Consider the following 25,209-nt stretch of genomic DNA (forward strand, 5'->3'; position numbering starts at 1 on the left):
GTCATATGTTGAGAACATCACCAACATGACCTCCCACAACACCAAACCGGCGCTTGTGAAAAAAGCATGTTCCAAGTTTCGGACCTCTATCGAGGCGGTGATTCAGGCTGAAGGCAGCTACATTAAATTGATGTCAGCTCTACTACATAATCAAATTACTTGAATTGATTTTTTCAATAAAAGTTTTAAAATAAAGCTGTTTTTTTTTCTTTTAGGGCGACAAATTTATCATTCTACCCTATACATAATAAGTGAACGCATCACATTAGTTTAAAAAGAATGTAAAAATACATATGACTTTACTTTATATACTGAGTGTATACTTTAAACAGAGACCAATTGGCCGAATACAAAACGAAGCCAGTGTTGAAATGCGAAACAAAGCATGATATGTTGTGGACATTTATGTAGAAATAATTATTGGTAAAAGATATTTTATGGTAAAGCTAGGGCTCTCTCGCTCTCTCTCTCTCTCTCTCTCTTTCTCTCTCCCTCCCTCTCTCTCATACATAGTTTAGTGAGATATCTATCCATCACACACAATCCCTCTTTTCCCGCCTCTCTGTCTGGGGCATTGATATACATACAGAATGTGTCGAGAGATGTGTTCTATTATAACCAGACAGGATTCCCCCCTTCTTTTTTCTCCCCTTTTGTGTCTTTGTTTCTCTTCCTTCGAGTATCTTCTAAGGATCTATTTATGGTTTAAATCTCAATCATTGTTGACATAATAATTGTTTACAGATTATACGCCTACAAAAAAATGTCTAAAAATCAATCGTAGCATAAAAGTATTAGCTATACTAAGACCTCTCTCACCAAACTGTTCGTATTTCAGTGTCTCAGTAATAGGAAGAGAGAGATAGAGAGAGAGAGAGAGAGAGACAGAGACAGAGAGACGGAGAGAGTGAAAGATGGGCGAAAGAAAAAGAGAAAGCCTTATTATATTAATAAACATTTTTGACTAAATTCTGCTTGTGAGAGAAAGAGACGCAGAGAGAGAGAGAGAGAGAGAGAGAGAGAGAGAAAGAGAGAGAGGGGAGAGAGGGGGGAGAGGGGGGATTGGACACGGGAACAGTCGTGCTTAAGAGGTAACTCTACATTTTTGAAAATTACAAACTGAGTACTCACCACCGAATGTAATTTAAGGTCGTAGCAATTGTGTTATTCAGGAGTTATTTCCCTTGAACTATTTAAAAAATTATCTCCCCTGAATTATTACGTGCCAATGTAAGAGAACACTTTTCCGTCCAGATATACAATTAAAAAAAAAACGTATCACGCATGTGCGAACTCTAGAACGAGGTTGTATATATTTTTAACTGTGGGCTCCTTTCCGCTCTCCATTTTTATATATTTGTCACAATATTTGACGCTGCGTACTATCAGTAACGTCCTAGTTATAATTATAGTTCCCAAATGTATTCGACCGTGACGATTCGTTACTGATTGAAACTATCGTTTTCAGATATCATCAAAGCCGTATTTACTTTACATCGCCACTGCATCTCTCTCTCGAACAAAAAGTGTTTTCCCTGGAAACTTATGTCTATTTCGAGAGCATATTCGTTATTAACTACGTCACTGATTTCCACCTTCTTTCATGTATCACGGCTTTATCATGTTCATCTTATTGATACGTTAACAAGATTTTATCAGATAAATAAATGTATGCATCTATTGGAAATTCAACGTTTCTTTCATCATTGTCTTTAACCCTTTTATATTCTGATCTCGTGTGTACTCAACACAGAATATATTCAATATAGCGGTCGAGTATCTGAGAAAAAGCTTCAACACGTGCGTCGCTACATTAACGACAACATTGGATTTCCATGAATAAAGCTTCTTTGCAAGAAATTAATGCAAAGACTGTTTTCGCAATGATTACAAACTCGTCGTCCTTAAATCCAATACCAACAAATTCTTGCCCTAAAGTCATCAAACATACACTCGATCAATGTTTGTACCTCTATGGTGTTTCTCATCGTTAGCTGGCAATTATTGCCTTTTCATTTAACCGTAATCCTCGAGTTGCTCTTAGACTTGATGAGGAAGACGAAGATGAAATTGTAATAAACTATCAAGTTTAAAGGCACTTTTAAGGAGCAACGCAAGGTTTCTAAATTTATCTAACTAACTGTCTGTCTGTCTGTCTGTCTGTCTATCTATCTGATAGTGTGTGTGTTATTTATTTTGTGGGTCACACTTACATCTGAGTGACTGTCGTTTAATTATTATGGACTTCCATTTCTTGTAATAAATAATTTTACCAAGAATTCTTCATAACTTTTGGTTTCGGTTTCGATTCAAGCTGATGCAGCCAAGTCATATGGATATATATATATATATATATATATATATATATATATATATATATATATATGTGTGTGTGTGTGTGTGTGTGTGTGTGTGTATATATATATATATTAAATCACAACTTATAACATATAAAAATCGATAGAACATGAACTCTATAATAATATATACGAAATCTGCAAGTATTAAATTATCATATTTAAACGTACTTTACGAGTGGGCTACGCCGGTCTTTCCTGCTAGCTTAGACAAATACTTTTGGGTGTATTTGCACTGAAGGAGCATCAGTGCACATTCCATTAAAGTACTTGTTTAATAAGCCAAGGAATGCCATATTGCGGCGATGGGTCAGAGGTTGGAGCTTGTTTGATAGTGCGGGGCCTATTTGTTTGGAAACCTTTATTTGTACATTGTCCAATAGAGACGAGTGGTCGATGTACCGGCTCTTATGTGGTAGCAATATTCGATACATGGGCGAATTGGGTCTTGTAAAGACATGTGAGCATTTGTCAAATGTGAGTATTTTTAGCGCGGTAGAACGAGCCAACTTTCTTTGCAGCAGGATTGCCAATGTCTTCATGCACTTGTTCTAATTCATGTTACCTGTGAATGTTAGGTAAAAGAGTTTGAATGATGAACTCTCAGTTTGTATCCATAGCGATCGGTGAGAAGAAAGGTTTTTATAATTGTCAAAGGAAAGAAGTTTTCTATTCGAGATTCGAGAGTTCATTAATTCTCACGGGTGGTGGGGTCACTGCATTATTTCATGCAGACTGTCAGGGGCAAGAATAGCCTGGCGACGTCTACCCCTCTCCGCGCTTCAGAATCGCATACAGCACCTGCTCTTAACAAATAGTCACCAATTTTAGCACTAGCCAGATCTAACGTGTCTTAACGCATCGTAATCTAATAAGAACGGTTGTGTCAACTTGATTATGCCGTTTTCTTCTTTATTGTATTAAATATTACCACCCGTTAAGGTCAGCATTTATCCTCATCCCTCAAAATCAACAGAGATTAGACCATTCCTTTAATGACCTGGTCCCTGTTGTTTGCGGCGTAATGCTTTTCATGTGCTGTTCTAGGAGGTACACGCTCACAGGCTTTGCGAAGGGGTTAGTTTATTGCTAAGAGCCTGAGGCGCCCTTACCGTAAAATGCAGACGGGGCTTCTCAGGCACTTTTTGCAGGCCAGAGTATCCCTCCTTGGTGGGCTGTTGACTTCACAATTTCAGTGTCTGATTTTTGTACACAGTTCTTGCAGTGAAAGAGAACTTAATACCTCCACTACAAACTGGAGATAATTTTCCGCGCGATGACACCATCATTCTGTCCCGTCTCTTTCTATAACCCTTAACCCAAACCGACAGTAACTATAATGGAAGAGAAGGCAGAAATCACCTAGAACTTTGTGAATAATAACACAACGTATATTTCGTTTCAATGAATTCCACAAAATACATTTTTGGTTCAGCGGCACTCTAACGAAAGAACGTAAAACTGACAAGCCGATACCGCCCATTCAGGTGACTGTACGACTAAAATTAGCCAAGATATGGAGGGTGCTGGAGTGTTGGGAGGCTTGCTGACACTTAATATTCAAAGAAACACAGAAATTAAGAAAACAAGATGAACAAAATATGATAAATATGATATCACCTCAGTTGCTTCAAAAGAATAAGGCACATACCGAAGCGGCCATGATGATATCTCATGGCGCATATCATTTACTTTCATACGTCTCGGTCTTCTTATTAGATACATAAAATAAGTGTACACCCTCAGCCAAAAATGATAGGGAAATTTATGCTTTGCCAGTGTTCGCACAAATCTTTATATTTATATATTAGGTTGACAAAAAGGTTCTTGCAGAGTTTTTAATTTTGATTTCAAATAAGTTTTCGTTATAATACCTTTAGTTTATATATCATTTTAAAAGGCGTTTTCCGCTCTATCTAATGATTTTAATTATAATCGATTTCAAACAAATATGTCTTCTTTTCAGAACGTTGAATACAAGATGGGGGGGGGAGCAAATTCGCACAAATTTTCTTATTTCAATTCAAGCTAGGCCGAAAAGCTGCTGAAACAGCTCGCGATATCAACGAAGCGTTTGGCTCAGGAACCACTACTGAATGCACAGTACAATGTTAGTTTAAGAAATTTCGTGACGGCAACGAGAGTTTTGAAGATGATGAGTGTAGTGGTTGGCCATCGGATGTTGACAACGATCAATTAAGAGTCTTAGTAGAAGCCAATCAGTCCATGCTAAACTGTCCGAGAACTTGCTATCGAATTAGACGTAACTTATACGGCGATTTCCAACCACTTGAGAGATTTGAGAGAAAAAAAATACGTGATAAATGAGTGGCTCATAAATTGAATGACAACCAAAAGAAACGCGATTATGAAGTGTCATCTTCCCTGCTTTTACGCAACAAGAACGACCCGTTTCTGACCGGGTTATGACTTGCGATAAAAAGAGGGTTCTTTCCGACAACCGGCGACACTCAACTCAGTGGTTAGACGCTAACGAAGCTTCGCAACACTCCCAGAAGCCAGAGTTGACCCAAAAAGGACGTCCTGCTGATTGTTTGGTGGTCTGTAACCGGTTTCATCCATTACAGTTTTTGGAATGCATGCAAAACCATTACGGCAAAGTACTGCTAGCAAATAGATGAAATGCATCAGAAGCTTCGACAACAACACCCAGCATTAGTCAACAGAAAGGGCCCAATTTTCCTCTACGACAAAAAAAAAAAAAAAATGAAAAATAAATTTTCTTTCTCCTTTTCCCTAAACACTTGGAATGGGTTCGCCCGCCAATTTGTAGATCTCGCCTATTTTTTGTAGCGAGGCAGCAACTCTTTTGATAACGTGCTTTAGGTGTTAATCATGTATTTAAATAGTATTTTTAAGTGCCTTATATAGCCATTATAGTTATTTCTTTCAGCAGATTATATTTGCATCTTTATAGTATACTAGGAGGCCGCCGTTCGTGACCCTGTCGTAAGATACGTTTAAATATATTATTTTAATTCATACAAATTACGTATTAATAATTATAGAGACAGTTCTCTATCGATTATTATATTGAACTTAATATATAGTAGTGAAATCAAAACTTATATGTGTGTGTGTGTGTGTGTGTGTGTGTGTGTGTGTGTGTAATTTGTTTTTGTTTTGGCGATACGTCATGAATGAATTCAATTATTTATGAAAGTGCCATTTTACCTAAATGCGAGTTTGGAATAATTTTCCGTTTAACTAATTTGGTACCCCCACATGAAGAGCGGTATATATATATTATTTTAAAAATATAATTATCCACTGACACGTGTTTCGTCGTCTACGACTCATCATCGCTAGATTCAGCCACTCTGATGAGTCGTAAACGACGAAACACGTGTCAGTAGATAATTATATTTTAAAAATAATATATATATATATATATGTGTGTGTGTGTGTGTGTGTGTGTGTGTGTAATCTGATACACGAAAACGCATGCAATGTTTGGTAAAGGACTCCTGTTTAAAAGTTTTTCGAGTATTGTTCACTCCTTACTTCGTTAGTATTACTTACAGGTCTGTTAAATAGGGGTTTAATACTTTTCAGTGTCTCAACAAAAAGTTAAATAGAAGTGGTCCCTGTGTTTGTGTATGGCAGACAATTGCAGCTGATGGTGGGCTTAAAAATGGAAATATAGAATATCTGAGAGAGAGAGAGAGAGAGAGAGAGAGAGAGAGAGAGAGAGAGAGAGAGAGAGAGAGAGAGAGAGAACGATTCGGAATAAAGACCGGGTGGGGGCTAATAGTAAAATAAATAAAAAGTATATTTACCCCCCCCCCTTTAGAGGAGGTAGACTCAAGGTCAAGTATGATTTTGAAAAGTTAGCACACTTTCTTTTCCTTTTCTTCTTTAAACATGTTTTTACCCTCCTTTCTCTTACGCTGTCACAGACACTATTACGAATACACCTATGCCCCTCCTTCCATCACTTCTCGTCTCACTAGCTTATTTCTCCTATCATGTAAACATTCAATCAAGAAACTACAAACCAATCAAGATTATATAAATTTGATTATATAGATATTACTTACGTCCTTGCAAGGTGGTTATATACAAGATCAACTGTGGTTTTGTGAAGCAAGTCTGGCCTGTAAAATATGCCTGATGACCGCCATCAGCATTGCCTGGTAGTGGTGTATTGGGCGATTAGCACTGGACTAACCCCTTCTCAGGGAGAAAATTAAGCTTGGTAGAGTATACCTGCTAAGCCTGAAAATAGTTATACTTAAGCACGACAATAACAAATACGGCATAATCACGTTGACACACTGGTTCCCATCAGATCACTGAAGTTAAGCAACGTTGAGCCTGTCCATTACTAAAATGGGTGACCAATTTGGGAAGTCCAGGTGCTGTATGTAGGAGGATGTCGACACCCCCCCCATCAAAAAGTTGCAAAAACCTAACGTCATCATTTCCCCTAACGGGGATATACATGCGACTGGGGACCGCTTGTGAATTTCATACTCCCATGAAACTTCCTCCTTCGAAGGAAGCCGGTTAAACCCTGAATAGGGTTGGTGCTGACTGAACACACGACAATAACAAAACTACTTAAGAAATAAGAGGGAGAAAAAGGTAAAATAACAAATAAAACAAATAAAAGAAAAAAGAAAAACAAAAGAAAGAGAAAGCAAAAAGAAAGAAAAAAAGAAAAAGCCTTTGCAATTTCTTTTATTCTCTATTAACTTTAATTTACTCTCTATTATATACTAGCCTGGTTGCCCGACATTGCCCAGGTGTTTGGCGGTGTGTGTTGAGCAAAAAAAAAAAAAAAAAAGAAAAGAAAAAGTGAACCCGTGATGCGAAGGCGTGAAAGAAAATCAGACATCTTACCGCCTTCATGACGGGACCGGAACTTCGGAACGTTAAAATTAGACAAAGTCAATCCAACCGATACGATGACTTGAAAAATTGCCTCGCAAAAAATCGACCCCTCCTTGTAGAAAACTGCCCATGAAAGAATTAATGTTTTTGGCCAATTTTTCGATATTTGTCGTCCGAGACATCACGCTTCAGAATTATACCGATCTCGTGAAAATTCGTCGCCTCTGTGGAAAATTTTAGGCAGACATACAAACATACATACAGGCATTTCAACAAACAGGTGAGATTTATATTATAGAAGATTAGGGCGATGGAGAGAAAAAGAATAGGTACTAGATGGAAAGAAGAAGTAAACAAGAGTCGTAAAGAATTAAAGGTATTATATATATATATATATATATATATATATATATATATATACAGACTTGTATGTAATATACTGAGTTCGTGTAATCCAGTAAATTTTCATATACCAATAAGTTTTAAGCCAAAAAGAGATGACTTAAAAAGTAAGCTAAAAAATTATCATATTTTATAATTGAGCATTAATATGCTTATGAGATCGGGCACAACGGAAAAATTGAGTATAATAGGACCAATAATAAGAACAACAAACCTAACCGCACAATCTCGTATAACATGGCAATGAGAGCTAGAAACAAAAACAAAGATTAATAAGGGAAACGTTGATAGTGATCAAAAGAATAATAATAACAGCAGATCAGGTAAGGATGAGGGTAGTACTATTAATAAGAGAAATAGAGACAGGTTTGGTTCAATCCACCGTTCAGCGAACATATCAAACATAATATACCTAGAGAATTCTATGGAATAATAGATAAAAACTTCCCCCCGGAGAATAAATTAAGCAAAATAATAAATAGAAACTCGATAAAATTATCTTTCTCAACGTCTAGAAACTTAATTAACACTATAATTAGCTCCAACAATAGAAAAATCAGCAAAATAAGGAATAATAACGAACTAGCATCAAATGAAAGTATCTTAGACAAAAATGTAATTGCAGAATACCTGTGGATTGTCCGTTGGTGGGAAATGTCTAACCTCGGTCGGAAATAGTGTATAAATGCGAGATAAAAACCGGCAATACCAAGAAGGTATATCTTGGGGCCACGGGGCCATGTTTAAGGATAGATATAGAAACCACGTAGTATCCTTTAAAAAGGAACCTGAGATAGAAACTAATAGGGATGGCGTTAACGATAGCACGGGGTGGGTACAAGAATCAGCATTAAAAATAAAAAGAGGAATACAACTGCATTAGGTGATTGGGTTAGGGAACTTAATAGAAATAATGAAGATTTGGAGTTAAAATGGTCAGTAGTGGACAGGGGGAGGAAGTATAGCCCTGGGAAATAAAAAAAGTGCAATCTATGTTTACTGGAAGCCTTCTACATAGTGAATTCTAAAGAGGAAATTTTGAATAAAAGACTAGATGTCTTCACAGGAATATGTTTCTTCTATCACGCCTTAAATGCAACTGAGGTATAACATTTACAACAATAAGGATCCCCGAATGCAAGGATTAAATTCTAATATAGAGTTAAATAGCTGGGAATGATGTAATTTAAATGAAGGATTTAAATCTAATAAGCAAATATAGGTTCTATTATTTTAAACTGGGTAAGAAATATAAATAAAGTATAAAACTCATCTAAGAATGGAAATTTTTGTTCCATAACGGTGAGCATTTTTGTATTTAGTTGTAGCCGTATTGATGGTGAAATAAGTGGTACCCTCTTCAAATCAATAAAACAAATTAACAATAAACTAGCAATTATTATTATAAAATTAAATTACCAATTTGTGGACGGGAAATTAATTTAATTGTTTTTGTCATCTGGTTTATTTATTTACTTTACCCTTTATTCTAAAGTTTTTTTACCCATAAATGCAGGGGTAGACACCTTCTCATCGGAGTGAAACACATTCATGGCTACTGGGTGGTGTTGCTGTCAGAACAATATTTAGAAGATATATACTATTTTGTTTAGATACTCAAGAATACAACACACGAATTGTAATTCCAGCTTTGAAGATATGGGCAACCCAAGTTGTTATTGGATAAATAACAGATACAGGTAAAACCCATGGGTAAAAAACTAGTTTTTAAGATTAAAAATATAATTTATATTTTCAATTTGTTAAATAAGCTATCGTAGCAATTTCTGGGACTGTTTAATTAAATTAATTACTAAATCATAGACGCTTTCTAGTAATCACCAGACCGAAAACATCAAACGGCCTTAATTATCTCCCTTTAGTTGTTATGGGAACCAACATTGACCTCTTTTGCAACAGAATTAACTATTAGCAATTAACAACGAAATTGGATTATCTCCTTTTGCAATTGTTTTTTAGTAATGATATTGTAACATATTTAATCAGAATGATAATGAATTTTAAAATATTAAATAATGATAAATAGATTAGAATCCTTTACTCGAGATGTTGTATGAGGATTAATATATATAATGCAGTCTTTATATTTATTCTCATATTCAATTACACATTGAACATAAAATGGTCTTAAATCTAAGTATTAAAACAATCGATAATATGTAAACATTACTTGCCACTAATAAGCAAATACGGAACTAAAATTAACCGTAACGTTAAGGCAAGGTTGTTATGGCCATGTTATAAATATAGAAAAAAAAAAAAAAATCTTTTTAAAATTAATTATGTGAAATAAAGAAATAAAAAATATAATTTAGGAATTCAATGAATAGGATATATTTAAAAAAACAACTTTTTTTTTTAAATGACTAAGGATTTTTTGTAGAAACTCCTTATGACTTTGTTTTTAAATAAGGATACGAAAATTAGGTGATATATCAACATTTAAATGTGCTTTTTACGAAGGTTACCTCCAGAGTGTATGTTTGTCACATGCTTCTTTTTCCGTTAAGGGAATTCTTCTTTTTTCTTTTCCTTTAAACAATGTTCCATTGTGAAGAGTGTTTTTATTTATAATGTCTGAAGAAATGCTGTTTTTTTGTGAAAATTTTCAAACGCCATAATGTTTGAAATTGTCGATCTGGCATGGAAACAATTGTAACGTAAAATGAAATACACCTCTTGTTGCTATCAACACCTTTTTTGAAGTCTTGATTTTGCTCATACAGTATATATATATATATATATATATATATATATATATATATATATATATATATATATATATATATATATCAGGTTAAAGGTATTCAAGAGTGATAACTAATGAATTTAACGAGGTTATTAAGAGTAAGATATATTTTATTGATATAAACAAATTTACATTGTTGGGACATGCTTCGTTTTAACCAACCATTTGTCCGAAACATTAGTATGTCCACTGTCTCACAACTATATAGATGTGTTCATTAATAATTATATATAAAGAACGAAAGAGTGGTGTGTGGGGGGAGGGGAAATATGGAGAAAATATTTAGCGAGAAGTAGAGATGAAGAATAACATAGAGAGGGGGGATTGAAGTAGGATGGACTATATTTTGAGTGAGAAAATGGTGTAAGTTAAAAGAGAGGGTGAGACAATAGAAGGAGAGTGAGGGGGTTGTTAGAGAATAAGAGATAGGCGAGGAATTTCAAAAGAGAACAGAGAGAGAGAGAGAGAAATGAGAGATAAAGCACACATTAAAAAGAGAAAGAGAGCAAGAGAACGGGAGATTACCAAGCGTATAGAAAGGGAGAAAGTGAGAAAGAGAGGGAGAAAAAGAAGGAGAGAGAAAGAACGAAAGGAAGAGAGAGAGAGAGAGAGAGAGGGAGAGAGGGGGTACGGACAGACAGACAAACAGAATACTCTACCAATATATCCTTTTCAAATATTGTTAACCTTCAGATTCTCATATAATTCACCTGGATGTTTGAAGGGTCAGAAACTAGTCTTCAGTGCCGCAGTATAAAATTTCTGCGATTCCAGCGCTTCTAACTCACGCCGCACCAACCATTCAAGCACGAGGCAACTTCAGTGGGGCTTTACGGTAAAGTGGGGTGGGGATGGGGAATGTACTAAGTTTTGTTTTATTTATATTTTATGTGTGTGCAAAAGCTTCCTCTCAGTAGATCTTTCTTTTCACTCACCTGGGTACTGGCACTGGTATCACAACTACAGCCTCATTCGCCCCCCCCTTATCCCCCACCATCAGCCAAAAGCGTGTTGCTTCACTCTCTAAAAAAATAACTCACTCATAATAAAAATAAGATTACCTACGCGTATTCTAGGCTCGTGTATCATTTTTACCGTTTCGAAGAATTCTGGTAGCGTTTCTCATCACTTTTTACCTTGCCGAATTTTAAAATAAATTACATGTCTGAAGGAACCCCTGCGTTAAACCAAAATTATATATCATATCTTTAGTTTGGTTCCTTTCCAATTATCTAGAAGCATACACACACACACACATGCATCTTTTCCACAGAAGAGACATTGCGGGCCTGTCTCTGCTTTATCGTTATTTTCATGGCAAGTGCTCGTCTGAGCTCCAATCTCTGGCCCTCCCCTTGCCAAACTTAAAAAAAAAAACACGAGACTAGATACATCCACTATCAATAATTTTCCTCACTCCTATCTGTGACTAATTCTAAATGCCGATACCGTGAGCAAAGCTTCTTTCCTAGAACTGCCGACCTGTGGACTGTTCCATTAACCTGCTTCCAGCCGATTACATGGTAGCTTTCAAGTCTAATGCAAATAAGTTATTGTAGAGCTGTCCCCTTGAATAATACAAATTATACCAAAGTTACACCATTAACGATTATTAAACTACCACCTGACATTCATTAACCCTTATCCTCGAGTGGTATCCGGGCCTTGGTAAGTAGTGCCTACCTTCTAAAAAAGAAGTACACACTCAGTAATCAACTTAAATGTTGTTGTTGCTGTTTTTAATGTTTCGTGTGTTTATACATTTTGCATGATAAAAAATTCGTAACTTTTAAAAATATTTTTTATACAAATCTTCAAAGTTTCCAAAACGTTTTGTAAATAAAATTTCATTTAAAATAAAATCCGCGTAGGCAAGTCTGTGTACCGTTTTGTTTATAAGTCAATGTTTGATAAAAAGTTTGTATATATATATATATATACATATATATATATATATATATATATATATATATATATATACACACATATATATATACATATATATACACACATATATATATACATATATATATACATATATATAAATATATATGTATATATACATATATATACATATACATATATGTATACATATGATGACGATAATTGCAACGTCTTGTCAGACGAGTGCCACTCCCTCACACATTTAAAATCCATGAGCCCAAATGCCTGAGGGAGTATCTATACAAATATGATGTTACAGAGTCTTAGCTTTGTACGACAGCTAAGTCTCTCTCTCGGTTCAAAATGCTGAGATCCAGCAACAAGCAAGAGCAAGATAGCCAGCAACAAATTAAACTGCAGACCAGCTTAATGCGGGTAATGGTCTTCCGCTTCATAGTTTTTTAAATCAGAGATTTGCTTCTCCTAGAAAGGTTGCCTTCACCACGGCTTACGGGAGCCCTCTCCACCCCAATACACATATACACACACACAAATATACACGGTGCTAGTTGGCCGTTGACCCAGAAAAAATGTACATATATACACATATATATGCATATATATATACATATATATACATATGTACATATATATGCATATATATATACATATATATATATACATGTATGTACATATATACATATATATACATATATATACATATATACACGTATATATATACATATATATATATATACATATATACACATATATACATATGTATATATATATATATATATATATATATATATTGCTGCTATTTTTTTTAAAGAATTCTACTCGCGGGATACAACTGACTGTTCAAAACTATAACTTTTAATGCTTATTTTTTATTTATTACGATAGCTAAATTTTGTAAAAAAAACGGTTCGTTTTTGTTGCTTTTGTTAGTCATACCTTTTCATATTACAATTTATATACATCTCAGAATATTCTTAGAGAGATTGTTGATTTAAACGTCAGTTTGAAAAGAAATATTAATTTTCATATAATGACCACTTTGATTCGTTTAAAAAAAATACCTATTTTAATTTATTTCGAAATTCCAATTATTTTTAAAACTTGAAAAATATTTAAGTCAATAAATGTTTAGACAACAATGTGAAACACTGAAAAAGTACATGGTATTTGTTACCATTTTTATAAGTACAATGTCATGGGAAATCAATTTCTAGCCTTTTTTTTTTGTCGAATTGGGTATAGTTTTTTTTTTTTTTTTTTTTTGCAAAATTGTTATTTTCAAAAATTTTGCGAAGAATATTAATGATGTAAGTGTTGAACATGGCGAAAGATTCCATCAGGATATTTCTGTGATTCAGAGACGTTTTAAAGGAAAATAGAACTCTGGCAAGTTGGCAGACTATTGGTGGTATATAAAAAAGGATGATGACACTCAACACAAGAGGTTCACGAGGACAAATATTTAAACTAACAATTGTGTGTTTTTCATTCATAATTGATAATAATCAAATATGATTTATAGTACATGAAAACGGCGCGTAATCTAATAAAATTAAAATCAGATTTAGTATCAGAATATTTTTCTTATACCGAAACAGATCTTATGTAGCATGGATATTTTTTTTAACTTAAAATTGTTGCACTGTGTAATTAATGTTTTATTTTGTGTTATTGCTTAATTTAGTGTTTGTCTTTGATTTTATCAATAGGTTACGCGAAACTTGAACATTTTCAGATAAATTCTTTGAAAAATTTTGTGAATTGTCTCCCCTGAGTGGATTACTTCAAAAATTAAATAAAATTTAATTAAAAATTAAATTTAAAAAAATAAATAATAAAAAAAATGTACAAAGTAGCCAAACATTATTCTATAAATCCTCAATATTTATAAAAACATTTTGTTTTGGAAATAAAATCTTTGTCAATCATAAAAAACAAATCTGCAAAGGCAAATGTACATATATTTAAAAATCAACCAGAAGTTAAAAAAAAATTAATGTCAAGTCAAAATGTGTTTTCTATTTTGAGGTACTACAAGCATAACTGATCCTATATTTTTATAATATAATTTTATACGTTAGATATGAGAATGCCTATATTACAATATTACAATAACCAAAATATATATTCTTCATCCACGTGCCGAAAGATATGCTGGTCGACGATTATGATCGTTGTTAATATTAACATATAAAATTATTTATGTCAAAATGTTTTAATAGAAAGAAATTTTAGTTTTCATAACTAAGACAAACAAAACTGTTAACTTAATGATACGTGACAAAAACTCAGCAAGGATCTTTAGACTATGTGTAGTGATGACGATATGGAAAAAATAAATTTTAAGACGTAGAGCTTTAGTTAAGAGGGAGATCAGTTCGATACGTAAAGGGTTAGCAGACGGATGAGGCTTTGGGACAGGACGCACATGGAAATCAGAAAGGAGCGACTTAAGAAAATTTAATCTTGTACAAAGCGTGCCAACTCTGAAAAAGAGAGAACTTGAATGCCTACTGGAGAGAACTTGAATGCCTTACTAGACACTATCCTCGCGTGTCTAAGGTCTCTCTGTACAGGGGTTTGCCAGAACAACCTGGCATGAGGATACTTTTCCCCGGAAGTAGACCCTGTTCAAATATTCAAAATCACATAGTATTCGCTGTCCAAATAAGATCTTCTCACTATGGCTGACATTAGCTTTTACGGAGAATGGTGCACCTTCTCCAAGTGATGTTACCTCAAGTAACAACACGAAGCTGGATACTCCACCAGACTAGATAAATTCTTGTCCTGTAATCCAGTAAGATCTAAAGACCAAAATAAAAGATATGAAAATGGTTAATTGAGGAGAGGAAAATTAGGTTCTTAATTTCTTTACTAACTCAGTGTTTGACAAATAAAGAACTTAAATAGAGTATTCGAATATCTATGTATCTCATATAGAGTTCAAGTGTTAGCCCCAGGTCGTGGCCCCCTTGATTTCTGAGAACTTCGACTGAAGTAAAAAAAAAAAAAAAAAAAAAAAGTGAAAAGGAACCCAGTAAAGAAATAAATAAGACTTACCTATATACTTGTTATATACCCTTCTCCGGCTATCCAACGCATGTTTTTGTGACTTGCAACATGCAAAAATTTAAATGTAATGAGAATAAGCATCTTGCTACTCAACTCTCTTTCATATGACTTTTAAATCCGGATCAAATCAGAGTGGGAAGGCTCCATGTTTTTACAAGCTTCTGAGCCTGACCTTTATTCCTGGTCTGAAATGGAACACTTAATCAAATCCGTTGCTAAGGTCGCCGGAAAAATGGTTGGATCATTCTACCGCTCCAGTAGATATTTCACTGTCAATGCAATTATCTACTTGTATAAGCGCCAAGTAGTCCTAGAATAGATTACTATTGTCACATCTGGGTAGGAGCTGCTAGAAGCTGCTTATTCTGCTTTGAAAGAGTTCAAATTAAACTTCGTAGTCTAGTGGGGGATGCCCTTTTCTCTTCCCTGCAACCTCTTTTCCACAGAAGAGGCGTTCTCAATCGCTATTCTCATAGCATGTGCTTGTCTGAGCTCCAATACATGATATTCCCTTGCTAAACTTTCATGAAAAATACTCTAGTTGGAACCACCATAATCGATAATTTCCCCTACTCTTTATCTGTGCCTAAACCTAAACATAGATTCCATGAACAAAGCTTTTTTCTTAGAACTGCACACCTGTGGAATTGTATTCCGTTTGTCTGCTTTCCACAATACTACAATATGGTTGTCGTCAAGTCTAACGTAAACAAGTTTTTGATGAACCATCCCCTTAAGTAATCTGATTTATGAAATTTCCACCACTAACGATTACTACGATATTGTCCCATTGACTACCGTACAGTTATAAACCCTTATCCTCGAGTGGCCTTCGGGCCTTGATAAATGGTGACTCCTTTGTAAAAAAAAAATAAAATAAAATAAAGAGGGGCTATGTTTCAGTTGGAGGATGTCTTGTTCGAGGGGAAAAGCAAAAGAATAGAAGGTGGAGATGAAATAAAAAGTCAAAATGCATTGGTTCAACTCTTGTTCTTACGGAACTCTTAAGAAGACTTTGCGGAACTTTAGCGTTCCATAAAACATCGCCTAAAAAGTCGCATTTCTATTGTTTTACTCTTACGCCATATACAAGTTCATTCAAAAAGAAAAATTAGATCCAGGCTTGTTATCAGCCATTATTTTTATTTTTATTTTTTTTTTTTTACATAGGCATCACCACATTATCAAGGCCAAGAGGCCACTCAAGGATAAGGGTTAAAGAGTGTACATTAGAAATTGGACAATATAGTAATCATTAGTAATGAAAATTTGGTAAATTTGATAACTTATATGGAATGGCTCATCAAGAACTTATTTACGTCAGACTTAAAGACAACCATATTGTAGTTGGCCGGAAAGCAGGAAAACGGAACGTGCAGTTCTAAGAAAGAAGCTCTGTTCATGGAATCTACGTTTAGGTTTAGGCACAGATAAAGAGTGGGGGGAATTATTGATAGTGTTTACAGCTAGACGAGTGTTTCTTGTGAAAGTTTGGCGAGGGGGGACCATAGATTGAAGCTCAGTCGAACACTTTCCATGAAAATAACGATACATCAGAGACAAACTCGCAACATCTCTTCTGTGAGATAGAGGTTGCAAGGAAGAGAAAAGGACATCTCCTACGAGGCTACAAAGTCTATTTTGAACTCTATCAAGGCAGGCCAAGTCCTTTCTAGCAGCTCCTGCCCAGATGTGGCAACAGTATTCCATCCTTGGACGTACCTGGCTCTTATATAGATAGAGAATAGCATCAGCAGTGAGATATCTACAGGGTCGATAGAAAGATCCCACCATTTTTCCAGCGGCCTTGGCAACAGATTTGATGTACGTGTTCCATTTAAGATCAGGAGTAATGGTCAAGCCAAGAAGCTTGTCAAAACTTGAGGCCTCCTGAAGACGAGAGCCATTCATTTCAATTGATGCCAGATGTGGATCAGAATGTTGATGATGTAAAGAGAGAAGCTTGGTTTTAGATACATTAAAAGTAACCAGCCACTCTTTTCCCCATTGTACTACGTGCTCAAGATCAGAGGAAATATTAAATGTTAAAATGAAATGTTAAAAATGAAATGTTAAAATATACATTATATGTATGTTAAAAAATATTAAAAATGAAATGTTAAAATAGACATTATATGTATATTTTAACACCCTGATTAACTTAGCGGCAAAAATAAATAAATAAATATTTTAGAATCAAGAGTGGCAGATCAACTTCACATACAAATTTAACGTAAAATGATCACCCACTTCCCGATTACATAGCGTTTTTAAGTACATGTAACATATTTTTAATTTTTTTTTTAATCTTAGTCATTTGTTTAATTTCTTTGCAATTCAATTGTGAGTGTAGGTTGTTCGGGGATACTTTTGTGTTTTGTGAATCGCCACTCGAACTTAAGGTTAGTGGTAGAGTTAAGGAAGGTCACGTCATGGTCTTTTTTTATTTTTATCGATATAGTTTTCAGGTTGTTTACATGTGATCTAACCTTGAAGCATCAACTTTTCAACCAGCTTTTTCATAGAAGTTGTCCTTTAGCATTTTTTTTTTAATAAAAATTGTCTCCTGTGCGCCCGATTTAGTCATGCGTACAGGTTCAACGCTGCTATCAACCTTTTTAGAGATTTAAATTTTATTAAACTAATTTGTCTTGCGAAACACACACACGCACACACCAAAAACTTATCACACTTAAAAACTAAGGCAATCGCTTCAGACTAAGCGTAAGGCCACTTGATATAAGGAGCTAAATACTAATTCAAGATCAAAACCAAACCAACGAGAAGTGTTAGATGTACAGATTATGACCCAGAAAACAGCAATTCTTCCCTCTTTGTCAGAAGCATCGCTCGTTGAATGTGAGGACTAAACGACAAAATAAGGGAGGCGAAATTTACGAGGCTCCAAAAATACACTTTCTACTCTCCTTAGAATTAAGTTAGTGTTAGACTAGGGTTAATTTAGGTTTGGTTTGATTTGGTTGTTTTATAGTGGATTTTATCGTTTTTGTTTCCTGCCCTGTAGAACATGAGTTTTGTCAATGGGAGACGGAACAGGGTTACAATATTGGTTAGTTTAGAATAAGGCTGAGGTTAGGATTACTAACAAAAAACAAGAGCATATATTTTGTATGGAAATCGCTTCGGACAAGGCATAGAGGCGCTTGATGTAAATAGCGGAGAAATACTACTTCAATGTAAAAAACTATAGCAATCGATAAGTGTTGCATTTATTTGCTTCCCCACGAGAACATATTAGGCACCAGGTCGTTTTTTAATGTGGAGAGAGAGGGAATGGGGGGACCAGCTCGCCTCCCCTAAGGGGGAACTGGTAGTGACAATTGGTATGAAGGGTTACCCCTACATTGACCAAAACTGATTGCTACAAGAGCAATGGTCTGATATGTGGGGTTCCCCCCACATATAACTTTTAGTGCAGCATCTGCAGAACAGATACTACACTTTAATTTGGGCCAAGAAGGCTGAGAAATATAGACTCCGATCCAGAAAACGGCAATTCTTCCCCCTTTGTCAAGAACCATAGGTTGTTGAATGTGAGGACTAAAGGACAGAAAGGCAAGCGATAGTTACTAGGTTGTCGAAGATTCCCATTCTATTCTCTTCAGATTTAGTTTAGGGTTAGTTTATTATAGGATTACTAGTAAAAAGACAGAACAGGTATTTTTTATGGTAATTGCTTCAGACAAGGCATGAAGCAACTTGTTGTAAAGAGTTAAAACTACTACTTTATGGTCGGAAAATTGCAAACGATAAGTATTAGATGTATAGATTCTGACTCAGAAAGCAGCAATTCTTCATCCTTCGTCATTTAATCTTCAGACTAAAGAACGAAATAAGAGAAGTGGGCGTGCTAGATGGATAGATTTCGACCCAGAAAATAACAATTGTTCTCCCTTTGTCAGAAACATCGCTCGTGGAATCTGAAAACTAAAGGACAAAATAAAGGAAATAAGAGTGACGAGGTTTTTGAAAGTAAACCCAAGCTCCACTGTATACTCTCATTTGGCTATATGTCCTTAAAAGTGTGCGGTTAATAAGTGAGTTGTTATGAGCGCCTAGAAATAGGTAATCATTTTATGCTTAATTTGTATTATCTATATATTAATAGGATAGCACGTGTGTGTTATTTATTTTGTGTGTCACGCTTACATCCAAATGACTGCCGTTAAATTGTTATGGACTTCCATTTCTTGTAATAAATAATTTTACCAAGAATTCTTCATAAGTTTTGGTTTCGGTTTCGATTATAGCTGATGGCACTCAAATTATTTATTTTTTTATAAATATTTTTTTCCAAGAATTCATAAGTTTTGGTTTCGGTTTCGATTAGAGTTGATGGAATTTAAGTCATTTTTTTTTTTTATAACTAATTTTATCAATAATTCTTCATCAGTTTTGGTTTTAGTTTCGATTATAGTTGAAAGAACTCAAGTTTATACTTACACACACACACACACACACACACACACACACATATATATATATATATATATATATATATATATATATATAAGTTAAAACGTGTGTGTGTGTGTGTGGACATTTCCCTACACAGTAACTCTGTCAATTTTCGGTCTAGAGAATCGAGATTTGACATAAGGATTATGTAGATTTGGAAAAATCTTTTTAATCGGTTTTCGGACAGAAATTTGGCTGTCAAGGGGTCAAAGGTCAAAGATTTGACCGTTGAAAACTCTACCAAACTCCTCCGTCGATTTTGGGTCTAAACAGTTGAAATTTTAAATGTAGGTTACTTGGACATAGATCAAACTTTTTAATTTGATTTGAGTCCAAAAAAGTAAATGTAAATGTGGGGGTCTCTCTGTGTGTTGTTTATTGGTAATTGTTTGCGATACTTTTGGAATAAATTCTATTATTTATACGAAAGTGCATTTTTATCTAAGTGTGAGTTGGGAATAATTTTCCCTTTGACCGATTTTGTATCCCCAAATAGGGAGCAGCATACGTATTGTTTTTAAAGTATAATTATCCACTGACACGTGTTTCACGGTCTACTACTCATCAGAGTGGCTGATGAGTCGTAGACGACGAAACACGTGTCAGTGCATAATTATATTTTAAAAACTATATATATATATATATATGTATATATATATATACATATATATATATATATATACATATATATTATTTTCATAAGTTTTGGTTTCGGTTTCGATTCAAGCAGATGCACCCAAGTCATGTGGATGCACTTCTGTCTTTTTTAAATCGCAACTTTATAATATATAAAAATCGATAGAACATTAACTCTATAATAATATATGCTAAACTTGCAAGTATTAAAATATCATATTTAAGCGTACTTTACGACCGGGCTACGCCGGGCGTCCTTACTAGTTTAGATAAATACTTTTGCAGTTTTAACAAAAGTGCTACAATAATATCAGAGCATCTCCATTTACGCTGAACATCTACAGAATGTCAACATCAATATATTACATATGAATGAGCCCCCTGTGGAATTTCCACAGGTCCCACTAGTTTATATGAAAAAAATAAGGTAATTCAGTAAAACTCAGTAAAATTCAGTAAAAACAAATTGTGTATGGTTTGTATATTTCTTATAATTGATCTCCGCTTGGGTTGCTACTTGATTGGTAGGTAATATGTAATATGTTTATGTCTTGAAGTGACTAATAAGAAAGAAAGAATGAGAAAGAAATAAAGAAAGAAAAAGAAAAGGGAGAAAAAGAAAAAAAGAAAAGATAAAAAGAGAAAGACAGAGAAGAGAAAAAACGGGAAAGAGAATGAAAATTAAAAAGAAAAAAAAGAAAAGTCTGTCAGAAAAAGAAGAAGAAAAAGACGAAGAAGAGGAAGAAAGAAGGAAAAAAGGAAGAAACAGATGGAAAATAAGAAAAAAAAATTAAGAAAATAAAAATAAAAGAAACAAGAAAAAATAGGACAATATAGAAAGAGAAAGGAAAAGAAAAAAGAAAAGAAAGAAACAGAAGAAGAAGAAGAATAAAGAAAATAAAAAAGGAAAAGAGAAAGGCTAAAAACAAAACTGAAATAAAGAAAGACGAAGAAAAAAAATAAAATTTAAAGAAAGAAAAATAATAGAAAGCAGGGAAAGAAAAATGGAAAATGAAAATAAAGAAACAAGAAGAAGCAGGAGGAGGAGGAGGCGTAGGAGGAGGAAAAGGCGTAGGAGGAAAATAAAAACAAATGTAGAAAGAACAATAAGAAAGAAGTAAAAATAAAAACATCAGAACAAGAAGGAGATGAAGAAGAAAGAGAATAATAAATAAAGAACGAAATGAAACTCTGAAGAAGGATATAAAAAATTAAGGCGAAAGAAAATAAAGAAAACGGAGAAAGAAGAAGAAATAGAAAGTAAGAAGCAGAAAAAAATAAAGAAAATAGAGAAAAGAAGCAGAAAAAAAAGAGGTAAAACATAACAAAATAGAAAATGTACATAAAAAGATACGATAAAATCGCGCCCCCCCCCCCAAAAAAAAAGAAAAGAAAAACTATACAACGACATAGACAAAATAAACATGAGGAAGAAATCTGAAGATGCCTTTTCTCAGTCTAAATTGAAAGAAACGTCTATTTCTTACCTTGAACCTTGAGCCCCTTCCAAGAGTCTGGCAGCCATGTTTGGCGATTTCTTCAAAGTTGTATTTAAATTTTATATTTATATATTAAAAAAAAAAAAGTTTATTTCGTTTCGGTTTCTTTTACTCAACCAATTCGATTTTTTATATTAAATTAAAACCGTACATAAGAAGTTTCATTTACGTATATAAAACTCCATCTTAACATTTAACTATGATCATGATAGCTGAACCACTGGTTCTATAATTTACCGCATCGTTGACGCAAGGAATTTCCAAATATTATAAAATCTACAATGAAAACTAGTTTAAAAATTCTTGTAGATTGCTTTGACTTTTTTTTTTTATCCTGCCGGCGTATTAACCGTTTGATTATTAACTATTTAGAAAATGGTAAAAACAAGTCCGTTATTAAAAGTTATCGACGTTAGCACTAGTCTTAAAGACAACGCTAAAATGTCTTGAAGGTAGAAAGATATTTTTTTCTTTAGTTTTCTTAGAACCCCACGAAAAAAATCCCGTTTTAGCCGACGTTTCTTTGCCGGGGAAGATAGACGACTCTTTGAAGAGGCAAATGGGTTTGCTGTACTTGTAGACGAGATGGCCGGGTTTTGAAATACAAGAAGCGAAATAAAATAGCTGACAGAGAAAAAGAAAAAAGATAGATAGATAGATAGATAGATAGATAGAAAGAGATAGAGAGAGAGAAAGATAGATAGATAGATAGAGAGAGAGAGAGAGAGAGAGAGAGAGAGAGAGAGAGAGAGAGAGAGAGAGAGAGAGAGAGAGAGAATTGAAGGTTCAAATGATAAGATAGTCAAAACCACAAGTAAAAAAGAAAAAAGAAAAGTAAAAAAAAAGGGGGATAAAGACAGGAATAGGTCATCTGGTTTTAGCGAGATAAAAAAAAAAAACGAGGCAGCAGGGATTTGGTTAGGTTGATCCCTGATGAGAGAGAGGGTAAGAGAAAGGGGCGTCTGGCCTGATAGACAGACCATATACAGAGATAGAATCTTTAGGCACGATGAAGGTCTATATATACTTATACATAACTTTTAAACGAGTTATAGATAAGTAAGAATGTCTTGCAGATGGGAAGGAAAAGGGAATAGGGTTGAGGCTTGAAAAAACAGGAAACAGTGACTAAGCTTGATTGAAACGTGAACGGAGATTCTTAAAATACGCTCATTCTGACATACGCGTTTAGAGACGTTGAAGCTATTTCAAACTTCAAAAATGATAGACCGATCCACGGACGGACGAAACCGTTTGTATCAAGCGTATGCACCTTATTACCTTTCACGCTTTTTTAAAAGATATGATCTCCCTATCATCGAAGATGCAACCCTCTTCTTTTCTCTTTAATCCTCACATTCCATTTTGGGGGTAGACATCTTATACTTATCGGTACTTCAATTTTGATCTTGAAATATTATTTTTAGTTACTTACACCAACTGGCTTCATATCTTGCCTGGTGCGATTTTCATCAATTCAAATATCAAAAAGTATAATTTTAATTTCGCTTGATGCGCTGTTATGTTGAACGTGAAAGTATACTCCTTTCAGCCTCAGGTTAGGATCAAAGTGTAATATCTGTTCTGTACAAAGACGGTACAATAATATCGCGGGGTCTGCGTTCACGTCAGAAATCCTGTGATTGAATGTCTTAAAAATTGGTACAAACCTGCTTTTGTGCAGTCTGTAGTTTCCTGTACAGACAAGAAGAATAAAGAAAAGAGAAAAAAATGGCCGCTGCTTTTCTTTATACGCTTGCGATCTGGTCAACTCACATGCAAATAAACTGCTTCCGGTTTAAATAAAATAAAATCTGTTTTTTTAGAGACTTATTTGATTTAGTTTTGGAGTATCTTGTTTTTGGCAGTAATGTCTTGAGTTTTGAAGTATCTTGTTTTTGACGGCAATGAGTTAAGTTTTGGAGTATATTGTTTTTGACGGCAATGAGTTGAGTTTTGGAGTATCTTGTTTTTGACAGTACTGTGTGAGATTAGGAGTGGCGAGTTTTGACAGGAGTGTGTCGGATTTAACTCCTGAAATTGTTAATTCACAGTGCAGCATAGTTAACAATCCACAAGAGCAAGTGTGGAATAGTTAACACTTGATTATTTAAGCACACCTCCCTAGAATGAAAATATATCACAAAATGACACAGGGGTTTTGGATATATTGTGAAACTACCTTTACCAGCGTACGTAAATAACTATGTTTCAGTTTCAACAAATATGGTAACGTGATATTGTGGGGTCTGCTTCGCACCGAACGTTTATAGAATAAGAATATTTTTTAACATGGCAGACAAAATACAACAGTTGAAGGATACAACTATGGTAGTTCCACGGGTCCTGCTAGTGTTGTATAGGTGGCGTGCACATTTGTAATAGAAAGCTGAGAGAGATGTGAAGAGATGTGTAAATGAATAGTTTTCAACACGGAGGGGAAAGATGCATTATTGATGAGAGGGATACAGTCAACTCCTCGGAAGGGTTTCATATAAGGTTCATTATTCAATACGATGTGACAGCGTGAGGATACATAATAACAGAAGACAAAAACACATTACCTTGTGATTGATGAGAAACAAAGACAAAGGCTTACATAACAACATGAAGACAATGAGAATGATGAGAATCCGATACCGTGTTAGATTTCTACATTTTGTCTTCTCTCTGCATCGCTCCCGAAAGGGGCTTAGACTAACTCAATCAAAACTGAACTCTGGCTCTCTTCTCTCAACTGTCCTTCTCAACTGCCAAACTCTAATATAACCTAACTCTATATATTGAATCTATTTTTCTTTGTGACGTCAGAACTCAACCAAACGTGCCTGGTTTGCACGTGGACACTGCATATGTTTCCAACACGTGTTCTAGCAACACAAAAAAACATTCTTTAATTTCCATTGCCCCATTCTACCTGCTTTGACCTAACTTTGTTGTATAGCTATTTCTACTATAATGGACAATTCACTGCATTCATGGAATCGCATTTAAATAACAATATGTATTCTGTTTAACTTTTGATCCTAATTACTTCATTTCTCTAAATACTGGGAGCTATATAATAATATGTTAATGCTTATGCTATCGCCCTTCACACACGTTTATAACAATGCGACCTTCCGATCAGTAAAGATGTTGATTGGTGATAAATCTGATGTAGCTAAGTCAAACAATTAACTTTACCCATTTTAAAATGAATTGTTCCAAAATCAAATTATGTCGCCCT

At 34.4% G+C, this 25,209-nt stretch overlaps 1 protein-coding gene and 1 pseudogene across 4 annotated transcripts in view; one reads left to right on the forward strand and one right to left on the reverse strand.

Annotated features, from left to right (window-relative positions):
• Positions 1-25,209, reverse strand: part of LOC145252612 (major egg antigen-like) — a 172,937-nt gene that overhangs the window by 37,224 nt on the left and 110,504 nt on the right. The window contains exon 1 of one of the 4 annotated variants that reach the window (XM_080112325.1): positions 21,969-24,654. The exons of the other annotated variants lie outside the window; for them this stretch is intronic. The gene's annotated coding sequence lies outside the window, so the exon portion shown is untranslated. Of the gene's footprint in view, positions 1-21,968; positions 24,655-25,209 lie in introns of those variants that run through there. 4 annotated transcript variants of the gene reach the window in all.
• Positions 6,630-6,748, forward strand: LOC145253138 (5S ribosomal RNA; annotated as a pseudogene).

The sequence above is a fragment of the Euprymna scolopes genome, chromosome 29 (assembly GCF_053919585.1).
Source record: "Euprymna scolopes isolate OS-2025 chromosome 29, ASM5391958v1, whole genome shotgun sequence".
Taxonomy (NCBI): domain Eukaryota; kingdom Metazoa; phylum Mollusca; class Cephalopoda; order Sepiida; family Sepiolidae; genus Euprymna; species Euprymna scolopes.